This window comes from Sciurus carolinensis, chromosome 14 (assembly GCF_902686445.1).
Source record: "Sciurus carolinensis chromosome 14, mSciCar1.2, whole genome shotgun sequence".
NCBI lineage: Eukaryota > Metazoa > Chordata > Mammalia > Rodentia > Sciuridae > Sciurus > Sciurus carolinensis.
In genome coordinates, this window is record NC_062226.1 from 23,270,886 (window position 1) to 23,284,312 (window position 13,427).

At 41.3% G+C, this 13,427-nt stretch overlaps 1 long non-coding RNA gene across 1 annotated transcript; it reads left to right on the forward strand.

The window, feature by feature from the left end:
• Positions 1–2,715: 2,715 nt before the first annotated feature.
• On the forward strand, positions 2,716–12,148 carry LOC124964854 (uncharacterized). Its single transcript, XR_007105039.1, has 3 exons — positions 2,716–2,847; positions 2,956–5,434; positions 11,931–12,148. It is a non-coding gene; the product is annotated as an uncharacterized LOC124964854 (long non-coding RNA).
• Positions 12,149–13,427: the final 1,279 nt, after the last annotated feature.

Consider the following 13,427-nt stretch of genomic DNA (forward strand, 5'->3'; position numbering starts at 1 on the left):
AACCCTGGACATCAGTAATAACTGTTCCCATTGGAAGAGGCCAAGAAGGGCAGAGAGATGAAGTACCTGATCCATAGTCACACTGCTAGTAAATGGTTGAGCCCAAATGGGAACACAGATGTGCTGAAGAAAATTAGACTAATTATGACAGAATTCTCTCAAAGCACATTAAATCTTCAATTTTTTATTTGTGTCATACCCAGAGCTAGGTACCCCATAATAATGGCAATACCATATGAGATAGACTAAAATATATCCTTTGTTTACCTGACATTTAAATACAGCTAGGCACCATGTATTTTATCTGGAAACTTCAGGTAGACCTGAAAGTCCACCACAACCAACAAAAAAGATGGCGTCTCCAATGGATGCGCACACAGGCTCTGTAGCCATACCAGAGAAGAAGCACTCTCCTCTGTCTGGAAGGACCAAGGGAAGCTTCACAAAAGAGCCGCGTGGGCTAACTTGAAGGAATGATGAACTTGCTGGTGATGCATATGATGAATGAGTGTGGTCTGATAGGCAAAGATGGGGAAGAACGTTCCAGATGCAGGGAAGAGCACAGCGTTTGCAAATAATGGCTTGGATGCGTGGGCAATGGGAGTGGGGTGGAATGGGTATGAAAGCCAGATCATGAAGGGGTTTGGCAGGCAGATGAAGTGACTCAAAACTTCATGCTGCCATCGTTAGGAAACCATTCAAAAGGCAGAGTGGGCACATCTTCCTTCTTTTGACACTTCCTTTTTTTACATCTTCCTTCTTTTGACACTTCCTTTTTTTTTTTTAAAGGGATGACATAAGATCTCTTTATTTGCATAGGACATTATATTATTGACACTTCTTTCTTATTTTTTCATATAATCAAAACTTGGACAGAGCAGTCTTTCATAAAATGTGACCTGTGAACTAATGTCACTGTGAGAGGTCATTTCAGGTAATAATGACTGATGATTCCAGGCAGTATAGGGAATGCAGAAGTAATAACCTTGACTTAGCCAGGGGGAATAGCAACTTCTTTAAGAACAATTGAAAGTCTTAATTTGATTCTTATATGTACACTTTAGAAGATTAAAATCTTATGTTTTAGAATAGTTTTAGGTTTACAGAAAAACTGAATAGAAACTATTGAGTCCCCTGGTACCCATCCCTCAATTTCTTTTTATTCTCTTTAACATGTCTGTAATAGTCACTCATCCTGCTGGAGAGAGGAGAGAGATTGGTGGGGTGGGGCAAAAGAAAGAGAGTGCTCAGGCTTTTAGTCTTGGATAAGTCACATACCAAGTAAGAATTCAAAATAAAAATTTTTTTCAATGTAATCCTTTTGGAAGATTACTTCTATTTCTGAGGACATTATAGAATATATTGAATCTGTCCCATTATCTTTTCCCCTTCCACATCCACCTGCATTTGTAGGGGTTCATCTTCTATTTAAGATGTGGTAATACAAAATTTGTGTTGTAAAAAGAATCTACTTACGTACCAAAAATGAATAGATTAAATGTGTTTGCTGGGCTTGTCATTTCTAAATTGTGCAACCCTATATCTGTACCCAACAAGCCAGCTTCCCAAAACAAAGGCTGTGGTTTTCCATCTTTGTGTGTGCAGTGCCTAGGATATTAGCAGGTGCTTAGTGGAGACTTGTAAATATCAGTTAGATGAATGACTGACCAATGTAGGATTTCACATAGGATCCCAACTACAATCGGGAACCCATTTCTGTTTCTACCTAGACATATAGGTAGAAATGGAAGGGGAAAAGATAATGTGCTCAGATTTAATCTTCAATCTATAAACTGGGAAGGAGCAAAATCATCTACATTTCTCTTTATCTTGTCTGTACACATAATAACAACTCACAAGTGTATGGCTTCTCTGCATTTTACAAGTCTGTAATCTGCTCCCACACAGATCACATTAGGAAGGTGAGAACTCATAGCCTAAATGCAGGCACAATAAACAGCAGCAGCAGCCAGGAATGAATCTACTCCATGTTGGGACTGGTTCTGTCTCTATTAATCAAGCTGGCAGTTAATCACTGCATTTGCTTTTAAAGCTTTCCTGTGGGGGCAGCATTGCAGTAACGGAAGAATCACAGGTTCTGAAATCAGGCAGACCTCGGGTCACAGCTGTGACTCAGCCACTGCCAAGTCCGAGGCCTCCCTGGGGCTCAGTTTTCTCATCTGTAAGCCAGGTTATGATGGCTACCTCCAAAGAATCATTGAGAGTATTAAATGAGATAATGTCCCTTGTTTTGTGTGGCACCTGCCCCTAACAGGTGGTATTCAAGAGGGGTAATGATGGGGTAACAAGGAAGATTGTAGTTTCATTTTTGTCTTTCCTGACAGGTTACAATCTTCTTGAACACATTAACTTTCTTCTTTTTCTCTGTATTCTCTTTCTTCTTTCCTTTCTTCCTTCCCTCCTCTCTTCTTTTACATTCCCCGACAGTCTCTGGTTTAAAGATATAATAAAGTGGTTAGTCATCCCACAGACAGACAAAGAGACTGAAGTTTTAAAAATGCTCCGTGTTTAGTGCTTTTCATAAACCTGGAAATGTTTAACCATGGTAGGGTAAAGTGTGGCAAAAAATTAACCTGCGTAGGTGACTAGTGAACTATATACCACCTTTCATAAATCATTGATAGACTAAATTTGGGCAGATATGAAACTAAAGAAATAAAGAATTAATCACTTCTTAAAATAGCAAAGAACTGTGTGGGCATAAAACCTGATCTTCCCACATTTCCCATCAAGATGTTCTATTGAGTATGGGCTCTGATCACAGTCTCTGGCCATTGTGATCACACCTGAACAGAGACGGTGGCTGCCTTCTCAACAGTTGCCCAGGTAAGAATTCAGAATGGTTGTGTTAGTCAGCTTTTTATTGCTGTGACCAAAATAACTGACAAGAACAATTTAGAGGAGGAAAAGTTGATTTTGAACTCCTGGTTTCAGAGATCTGAGTCCATGATTAAGCCAGCCCCATTGCTCTGGGCCTGAGATAAGCAGAACAAAATGGTGGAAGGATGTGAGGCCAGGAAAGTGCTCAAGTCATGGCAGCCAGGAAGCAGAGGAAGACAAGAAGGGCTAGGCATGCATATAGTTCTGAAGACCACACACCCAGTGACCTACTTCCTCCAGTCATGCCCCATCTTCCCATGGTTACCAACCAGTTGTCCGTTCAAATTATTGATCCATTAAGTGAATTAATCCACTGGGAAGTGGCAGCCCTAGTCATTGCTTAAAAGCTCCATCTCTAAGCATGGCTGCATTGAGGGTCATGTTTTCAAACATGAGTTGGGGGAGGGCATCCCAAATCCAAACCATAACAGCTGTTGATAATCTACTTTTGGCAAGTAAACTCTCACCAGATAGAAGCCATTCTCCAAGCTTAGTCCTTATTCATGCCTGATTAATTTAACTGCAGTTACCATTAAACTTATTTTTTCATAATAAAAGACCTTAACTGGAACTTAGCAAAGTCCTCATTGGCACCTGCCTTTATAACCATATCACCCTTACCTGAAAGCCTCTTCTTGAAACTCTATAGCATTGGAAAATTTACTGTGCTACAAATTTTTTTTTCTTTAATTAAGTCACAGTCTCTCCAATGTTCGGTGTAAGTCTATGAAAGTCATCTTTAGTCAAATTATGATTTTCTAAGCATACCACTTATTCTAGGTCAGTTCAGATGTGCGTTCAAACTGATTCTGTCAAGAAGGATTCAAAGATTGACGTTTAGTTCTTATTAACCAGAAAGGCAACTGACATCTTCTTTTCCACAAGGCTTGGAGATGAAAGGGGCCCAGCAACATTCAGTAATGCTTGGTTGTGTCATTAGTGTTTCTCTCATTATCAGTGCAAAGGGGAAAGTGAATATGTTGTATTTATTGCACCCTTGTCTATGTCTTTGACCTGTCCTGGGAATGCCAATCACCCAGTCACTCTTTGTTTTGTAAAAAGAAATCCAAGATACAAGAAGAAAGAGGAAGAATTTCACCTAAGAATGATGGCCCAGATTAGTCTGTAGGCAAAGTGAGCTAGCAGAATTAGACCTTTCTCTGTTTCCTGATCGGATCTCCTGGTGTATATTGTTTGTATGAGAAGGTTATCTATATTACATGATTTAAAAGATTCCAAATGCCTTAAATTACCTGAATATTGACTTTCTTATGATCAATATTGTCCTCTCCCAGTGATCTTCAAAAGGCAAATATGCCCAGGTGTACCATATTAAACCCCCAACTTTTTAAAAGGTAAATTCCCTGAGGAAAAAGGGAGGAAAGGAAAGAAAGAAGAAACACCCTGGAAAAGGTTCAACTTCAGAGATCAGGTAGAAGAGTTGTAGCAGAGGGGAAAGGATGCTATGAGCAGAGAGAAATTTCCAGAAAGGTAAGGCAGGAAACGGAGGAGATGGGAAACCACTCTATGGTTTCACCTCTGGGCTGCCCCCTGGATAGAATCTGGAATTGTGGGTTATTTTCAAGAGCCAGATCTGCCACATACATATCTGAATAATTTTGTGCCTGTGGCTGATGTGACTTCTCATAGTCTCTGATGGCCCTGTCATCAAGACAGCTGAGAGTGACAGTCTTAGGACACTTGGTTGCCAAATCTACTCTAAGGACATTATTGAGGACATATTCCTCACGGTTTTAGCACGAGGAGTGACCACATTTCTCAGAGCAGCTGTTCTTTACTTTGTGGACTCAGAACCATGGTGCTGAGCAAGATTCTCACAGTAGATGCTGTAATGGCCCTCAAGATCCTCTGTACCGGGTCCAGAGCTCCCACTGGTTGCTGTGACTATTGCCTCCTGGTGGCTCCCAGCTGCCCGCTTCTCCCAGGAAGATGTACCTTCTGCTGACCTGACTGCTTTGCCCTGGGGCCACAACCCTTCTAAAGGCAGCCCACGGTCAGTGACTGATTTGCAGCGTGAGGTACAAAAGACCCGTTGCCTAAATGGAGAAACGACGATGGACTCTAGCTTCAGAGCCGCCTCCTCTGAGTTTGTTTTCTAGAGGCTGGTCTTGAACTAAAACCTCGTTTGGCTCTTTGTCTTTCTCTCTTCTATTTCAGACCCTCTTTTACAGGCTTTTTCAGAAGGCCATACATTGTATTAACTTACTATGGTTTAGACAGGGTTTGAGCGTATACCCAAGAGGTTCATATGCTAGGAGGTTGGTCCTCAGTGTGGCAATGTGGGGTTGTGGGGAGTGCCTAGAGAGAGGTCACAAGACCGGTGCCTTCCCAAATAAGAAGCTCTTTCTTCTTATCTCTCCTTGTGCACTCTCCTCTTACATGCACTCTGGCCACTGTGATGACATCTGCACTGAGGCCTTCACCAGAGCTGAGCAAAAGTGGGCTGCACATCTTGGAACCTCGAGAACTGTGACCTAAATAAACTTCTTGGAAATAAAGAATCCAGCTTCAGGTATTTCGTTATAGTAACAGAAAATGAACTAATACTGACTTAGGTTCTGCTTCTAGGAACTTGACTTGCTCACACTGTACATCATTGATTCTGAGATAACACCTACTATAAAGTTACTATTTTATGTATTATCAAGAAAGAAAGATGCTGTCAATTAATATGTGACAGACCTTCGAGATAAATCAGGTTGTGGTATTCCCCTGCATCCACACTGAGAGGTAGCATTACACAATAGTTAACTGAGTTTATAGACTGAAACCATACAGTTCAGGATTAAGTCCTGGCTCTGCCACTTAAAGCTGTGGGATTTGAGGCAAGTTAATTCAAAGTATTGTGCATCAGCTTTCTGGGCATAACCTGCAATCTCTTTGAATCTAAGATGCTATTGATTATAATACATACCATGTGTCCTAAAAGAAAAACAACCCTATCAAACTAAAACTCAATGCTCGCTTGGAGTTTTTCCAAACAAAACTACCCTCAGTTCCGTCAATAGGATAAGTGAACTACCATTTTTTAAAGTGCTCCATGATGCTGCCTCTCCTGACTTCTTGCCCCTTCTAGGAGACTTTCTTCCATATCAAGGGCACCCCTTCTGCAAGATGAGCTTAGATCTTACCAGCAGGAATCAACAGAAGGATTCAGACAAAAACCAGGAAAATATAATCAACAAATAACCCAACACTTGTAGTATCAGCAATGTTCAGAGTTCAACTGAAATGGTGAAAATATGAACAGGTGTTGGGGATATGACTAAGTGGTAGAGTGTTGCCTTGCATGTGTGAGGCCCACACCACAAATCACACACACACACACACACACACACACACACACACACCACACACCACACACACATACACATATACATACATATATATGTACACACACATGAACAGCTATGATCAGGTGCAACAATGTCAGGCAACATCCCCATTACCAGCAGTGCCCTGATGATAGCAATAATAAGAAGCCATGGCTTGTAAGACACATCTCAATTTCAGAGAAGTTAAGATATAAAAATAGCCACATCAACAAATTTGTAGAATTTAGTTGAGCTTAGTTCGTTGTGAGAATTAAGTACATAGGCACATATGAAGCACACAGCTTGTTCATATGAAATCTTGGGACACATACTAATAAATCTTCATTATCTCCCAGCAGATATGACCATTCTGCAAAGCAGTCTTTGACCATTGTGTTCTCTCCTTGGGCACCTCTGAAAAGACCAAGTCAACTAATGTCTCCCCAAGAGACAGCTCAATCCTCAGACAAACCCATTTTTTCATTTTTTTTTTCCCCTGCTGGTACTGGAGATTGAACACAGGGGCACTCTGTTACTGAGTTACACCCCCACCCCTTTGTATTTTTTATTTTGAGATGGGGTCTCACTAAGTTACCCAGGCTGCCCTTGAACTTGACATCCTCCTGCCTCAGTCTCCCCAGATGCTGGGATCACAGGCATGCGTCACCATGCCTGGTCTCATTCTTTCATTCCACATAGTGATGGTAACAATCGGGAGCCTGGAGAAGTTCAGGCTTTGGAAAGGAGTGGTGGATCAAAACTCCCCTCTAGAATATCAACCCCTGATATCCTGAAGACAGGATTCTGTCTGCTTATCCACTTCCACATCCCTGGTACCCAGTACTTAGTAGGTACTCAATGCATGAATTTGAATGAATGAGTGAATAATTCCAGAGATGTTTATTAGCATTAATGATGGTGGGTTGAGAGAATCCACACTGTGGAGGACATGACTCACAGCTGAGTCAACTCTACATCAGGCTCTGGTCCCTTATTATCCCCCTTTTCCATGGCAGTCTTAAAAATATTCCAGTTTACAGGGCAATTTTAATGGAAATGAACTTAAGAAGTTAAAATTATATAATTAATTATCCTGGGTGTCAATTACAATTACGTTTTGATCCAGGACTGCTCATGGATCACCTGGCAACTGTGAAAGAAAAACAGTGGCAGGTGTTTAGGCTTGGTTCACACTTGCTAACTAATTAGATGAACATTCTTCCCCTTGGAAATCCTTAGCAGTTTCTATTTGGAAAAAAAAAAAAAAAACAGAACGCAGATATCTTTGTTCAACTTTCTTGCTTCTGGCCTAGAAAACATTCTATCATTAAGATGCATTTGTATGTAATCTTTTTTGTTAGGACTTGATTTTATCATTTGTCTCAGTCTTCTGAAGATCGAGCTCTACAAAGTGGACCAACTGAAGTGGACAAGCTAGACTATCACAATTCGAATCTGTGATTTACTAGCTGTGTGATCTTGAGCACATTACTTAACCTTTCTGTGGCCCAGTTTTTTTTGTTTGCTTTGTTTTAATATTTTTTAGTTGTCAATGGATCTTTATTTTATGTATTTGTTTATTTATATACAGTGCTGGGGATCAAACCTAGGGCCTCACACATGCCAGGCAAGCGCTCTACCACTGAGCCACAACTCCAGCCCCATGGTCCAGTTTTGAAATTTGTAAAATGAGCATAATAATGATACTCACATGTCTATATTATAATAAAGATTAAACAAATGACCAATGCCTTATATACAATAAGTGCTATATAAGTATTAAACAAAATACTCATTAGTTCTCAATAAGTTTTTTTTTTCTAATAATTGATTATTTGACAGCTTCGGCACACAACAGAAGTTACTACAAACAGGTGTATCTGAGGCTTAGACTTGGTTTTGCTCAAGAATTGTTGGTAGAGTATTGGCTAAGGTTTTTGGTAGCAAGAAACAGAAACTCATAATGGCTAACTGAATTAGTCCGTTTTCCACTAATATAACAAAATACCTAATTAGCTGGATAGTTTATAGAGAAAAGAGGTTTTATTTAGCTCAGAGGTTTTTTTGGTTCAAGCACAGGACACTGACATATGCTTGACTCTAGTGAGGGTCCCATTGTATAATTATGTCATGGCAGATGAAATCACAGTGGGGGAATGTGCAAGAGGGAGATAATCACACAAGGTATCACACAAGAGGAAGATAACATAGTAAGTGGGGAGGAGTCAGTCTTTCTCTTTTACATCCATTCCTCTTTTGTAAGAACCATTTAATTCCTTCCAAGTGTGATTGCCCTAATGTCCCAATCCCCTTGTACTAGGCTGTACCTAATAAAGGTTCCATCACTTCCCAACAGTCCCCACTGAGAACCAAACTTCAACACTTGAACCCTTGGAAGGCACCCTCAAACCTCTACCTTCAGCAAAGCCAATGGGGAACCCTAGAATCAAGTCCCCCAAAGGACAGGAGTCAGGTATTTCTAGGAATCTGACTCCAAGATTTTTCTTCTCACATCACTCCCTAGAGCTGAATCCTTGGGAGAGCTTGAGAGGCCCACAGCCACCTGTCCACCTTTGGGGCTCATTGTTAGGGAGCAGACGTGTGTCTCGATGGCTGGTCCTGACAGGATGGTGGAGAAGGGTGGAGGTGATACAAAGGAAAAACAGATGCTAGCACCAAGAAGTGGGAATGGCCGTAAGGCCACCAAAACAGCAGCTGTCTGCCACATGAAGATGGAGGAGGGGCCAGCCGTGTTCTCAGAATCCTGCTTATGTTTGCGTGTAGGCCTTTCCAGAAACTTGAATGTTTCTCTCCTCAGAGGGAACTTTCTTCCGGAGAGGCTGCCTCATCCTCTGGGCATTCAGGCAAAAAGAAAGAATCTGGCAATAATCATAAACTGCCTCTTTCCCTGACTTAATGAAGCAGATCTCCAGTTGTTTATGTTGCATTAATTTTAATACTAATCTTTGCCTCACAATTTCATAATAACAATTTCCAATTCAATCAAAACAACACTAGGCTAAACTTTCAGAGTTCAATACACGCTAAGTTTAAAAGCTGCCTCATACATTCATGAATCCTTTTTTCCATGGAGTTGTCTTTGGCTATAAGTACCAGAACGCCCAACTTGAAGTCGTGTCAACCAAATCAAAACCTGTTCGTGCACAGAGCTGGATGTCCAGATGTAGGACAGGCTTCAGGGAACTCAGTCCAGAGGTTCCAGCTCCATTTTCAGTAAATACCCAGATGCTTTCTGCCCTTATTTTCTCTCTTTGTTCTTCATCTCAAGCTGGAAGCAAGAAGGCTGCCGGATTTCCTGAATTCACCAGACATAAAACAACCGGTGTTAGGAAAATGAGATAGTTTCTTTATGCAGGTGTCAGTAATAAAGTAACTTTCCCTAGACCCTTCTAACATAGTCTCACCTCATTGGCCCAGATTAGGTCAGGTTTACAATCCTGAAATAACCCTGGCCAGAGTGAGGCCACCTGTTAGCTGGTTTAGGTTTGAATTCTTAAAACAGCCACTGGAAAAGAGAATTATATTAACCATGCCTGGCTCCCAGCTCACAGAATACTAAACAATAACAAGAGGAAGAAAGTGTGTTAAAGATAAAAGAGGGTCAGCACTGGTCTCCCTCTGACCCCATATCTAAACCTCACCACTGGATGGAGGTGGGAACTCCATCTTTGAGAAATTGAAGACACCATAGAAGACAGAGGCCACTTCCCACTAACAGTGCTATAAGGTCTCTGACCGCCTTCACAGTTGGAGCAGGGGCTTGGAGCAGACGCTCCTCTGAGAACCTGTCTCAGTCAAGTTCATTTCAGAACCTATGATCCAAAAAGTCAGGGACCACCTGGAAAATTCATTTGAGTGGCAGGTGGTGGCTAATTTCCAAGGACAGTGGTGGCAATAGCAATGGGACAGCCAATACAGAGTTGCCAGATTTAACATGAAAATACAGGCGACCCAGTTAAATTAGAATTTCAGATAAACAACAAATTGTTTTCTGTGTAATTTTTTAGTGTAAGTTAGTCCCAAGTATTGTATGGGACATATGGACACTAAAAAGTTTCATTTGTTTGAGATTCCAGTACAACTAGGTATTGCATTTGACAGACAAAATCAATGGTATCCAGTGGCAGCAGTGCTGAGTGGCAACGTCAGGAAGGTTATCATGGGACTGGGTTTGGGACTTGTTTTTCTTGCTGCTACCCATTCCATTTCTTCTGCCTAGTTTCCAAGCCTTGCTTTGCATTAGTACCAGAAATTCTGTGAGAATATACCATACGATGTGTTCTAGTCAGCTTTTTGGCTGTTGAGACTAAATGACTCTACCAGCACAACTGAAAAGGAGGAACAAATTAATTGAGGGCTCACAGTTTCAGGGGTCTTAGTCCATAGAAGGCTGGCTCCATTCCTCAGGGCTTGAGGTAAGGCTGAATATAATAGCAGGAGAGGGTGGTGGAGGGAAGAAGCTCAGATCATGGTATCAGGAAGCAGAAAGAGACTCCACTCTCCAGATGCAAAATATATACCCCATAGCCTCTCCCCAATTCCCACCTCCTCCAGCCATACCTTACCACTTTAATTAATCCCATCAGGGATTAAATCACTGATTGGGTTAAGATTCTTACAACCCAATCCTTTCTCCTCTGAACCTTCCTGCATTGTCTCACATGTGAGCTTTTGGGGGATACCTCACATCCAAACCATAACACATGTAAACTTGCAACTATGGACCCTGGTCATACATACCTCAACGTCTCCTGTTGGAACTTGAACATGTCTTCTTGCATTGAAATCATTATGAACTACAAACAGGGGAAAGAACATTTTTCTTTTAAAGCAGAAGTAGCATAGTACTATCTCCTAAAGTCTGGGCCTTAGAAGAATAGGGTTCTTCTGCTTTTGTCAGGGGTTGAAGGAAGTTTATATAGTACTTCCTGCTTCAACTGAGCTAGGTATAAAATGAAAACAATTCTAGAAGGTTAGATGACTTTAAAATTAAGAGTTACAGAGCTCCAGTATAGAAAAAACCCTCTCCCTTACTAGGATTTTCCTTTCCTTTAACCAATCCTGACTAATAAAATTAAATTCTTCTCCTACACAATGACATTGCTACTATTAAGAATATAAACAGGGCTGGGGTTATAGCTCTGTGGTAGAGCGCTTGCCTAGCACATGTGAGGCACTGGGTTCCATCCTCAGCACCACATAAAAATAAATAAATAAAATCAAGGTATTGTGTCCATCAGCAACTAAAAAGAATTAAGAAAAAAAGAATATGAGTACATTGAAAACCTGTAGTGTAAAAAGCATCATTAATATTTTTGGTTTATAAATTATGTTGAATTCTCTTTTAATATTTTTAGTTGTAGATGGATACAGTATCTTTATCTTGTTTATTTGTTTTTTTTTTTTTTTTTTTTTTTTTAATGTGGTGCTAGGGATCAAACCCAGAGCCTCACATGTGCTAGGCAAGCGCTCTACCACTGAGCCACAACCCCAGCCCCATATTGAATTCTTATTAACTCTCTTACTCCCCCAGAATACTCTATCTCCACAGTTTGAATTCCCTTTGAATCAAGGATTGATGCTAATTGAGCAGTTGCCACTGGTGATGTGATGAAGCAACGGAATTAAGCTAAGGGCCCCAGACTGGAAACACTGCCCTTCTGTCTTCTCTAGGTCACGCAAGAAGCAAGTTGGGTCTAGACCTTGAACTTTGCTATTCAGCATGGCTGCTGGGACTGACGAGTCTCTTGGGCTTGAAGTTAATCAAATGATGATTAAGGTTGGTTGCTGAGGTGCTTAGAAAGTGGACACAGCTACTCCAGACTCTTCCAGCTTCATCCCCCACATCTGGAGCTGCTGGAATTGTTCTGGAAGATAAATCTGAAGTGAAGACTCTCAGAACAATTGTGAATTGCAAAGATGAATGGGCTACTAAAATACAAGCATGTCCAGCATGTCCCCCTCCCAGCATCTGTCCTTCTCTTCTTACACAGCCTGATTTCTTCCTGTAAGTGTGTTTCTCCCACACTAGGTGAAAGCTGAGCAGGACAGAAAAACCAAAGCCACCATTCTGCTCAAGAAGCTGAAAGGGTCCCTGCCGACCCCCTCTATGGACTCCTACAGAATCCTGGGTTCTGTAGAATCGGCTCCAGCCTATCCAAGTAGCGGAGCATGTGACCAAGGTATGGTACAACATGTAGTCATGGCAACACAGTGACTTGTCCACTCACAATGAAACTTAGGCAAGGGCTTCAGGGGAAAGAGGTCTTTGCCCTCTATCATTGGATTTGAAGTGACTAAATGACGACCACAACAAAGACACTGTCTGAAAATAAGGCAAATCAGAGGGTGTAGAACCAAAAGACCAAAAAGAAAGGAGGTCCTGGTGACACGGCTTGACCTCCTTCTTCAAGCCATTACTGAAGCCAGTCCCCCTCTGAGGTTCCCTTTTAGGCCAATTCGGTTGCCGTCACTTGGAACAGAGCTCTAACTGACATGATAGTTTGTCCCCCACGTGCCGGGATGAGACCATCCAGAATGAAGAGTGGTCTCAGTCAGGCAAGTGGCAAGGCCTTCACTTCTGGAACTCTGTTAGGCAGTCTTACCCAGGACCTTTTGCTAGCATGTTGTGTAACTTCTGACAAATCATCTCACAAGGGGGCGTCTGTCTCCTTCTCCGGCTCAGGAACATCACTCCCTGCCCTAGAGACTCATATGGTCACAGTGTGAATAAACTAGCAGTTCACTTTTTGCTACCTATCTAAGCCTTGGGTAGTCAAACCACATTTTCCATGTAAGAGCTCATGGCTTGTTTTCAGGTATTAATGATTAGAAGTTAAAACTTAGATTTGTTTCAATTCTATGAATAAATGTTCCATGAAGTATAGCTTTACAAAATCGAACCCTGAACTCAAGATTGAATCATACTGCAGGAGGGAGTGGTATTTGCCTATGTTTCAGCTATCAGATTTCTCCTGAAGAGTTGATGATTTCCTAAAAAATGACTCAGTGTAACAACAATAAATTTCCTGTAGACAGCAAAAGCAGTAAACTTCCCCTAAGTTGTAAAAGTGCTATTGAAAGGGAGAAAACTCTCAGTGTTTCCACATTTACTTAGGAACTGTTGGAACAAAGTAACCAGTACTATAAAATATGACATTTTATTATTAG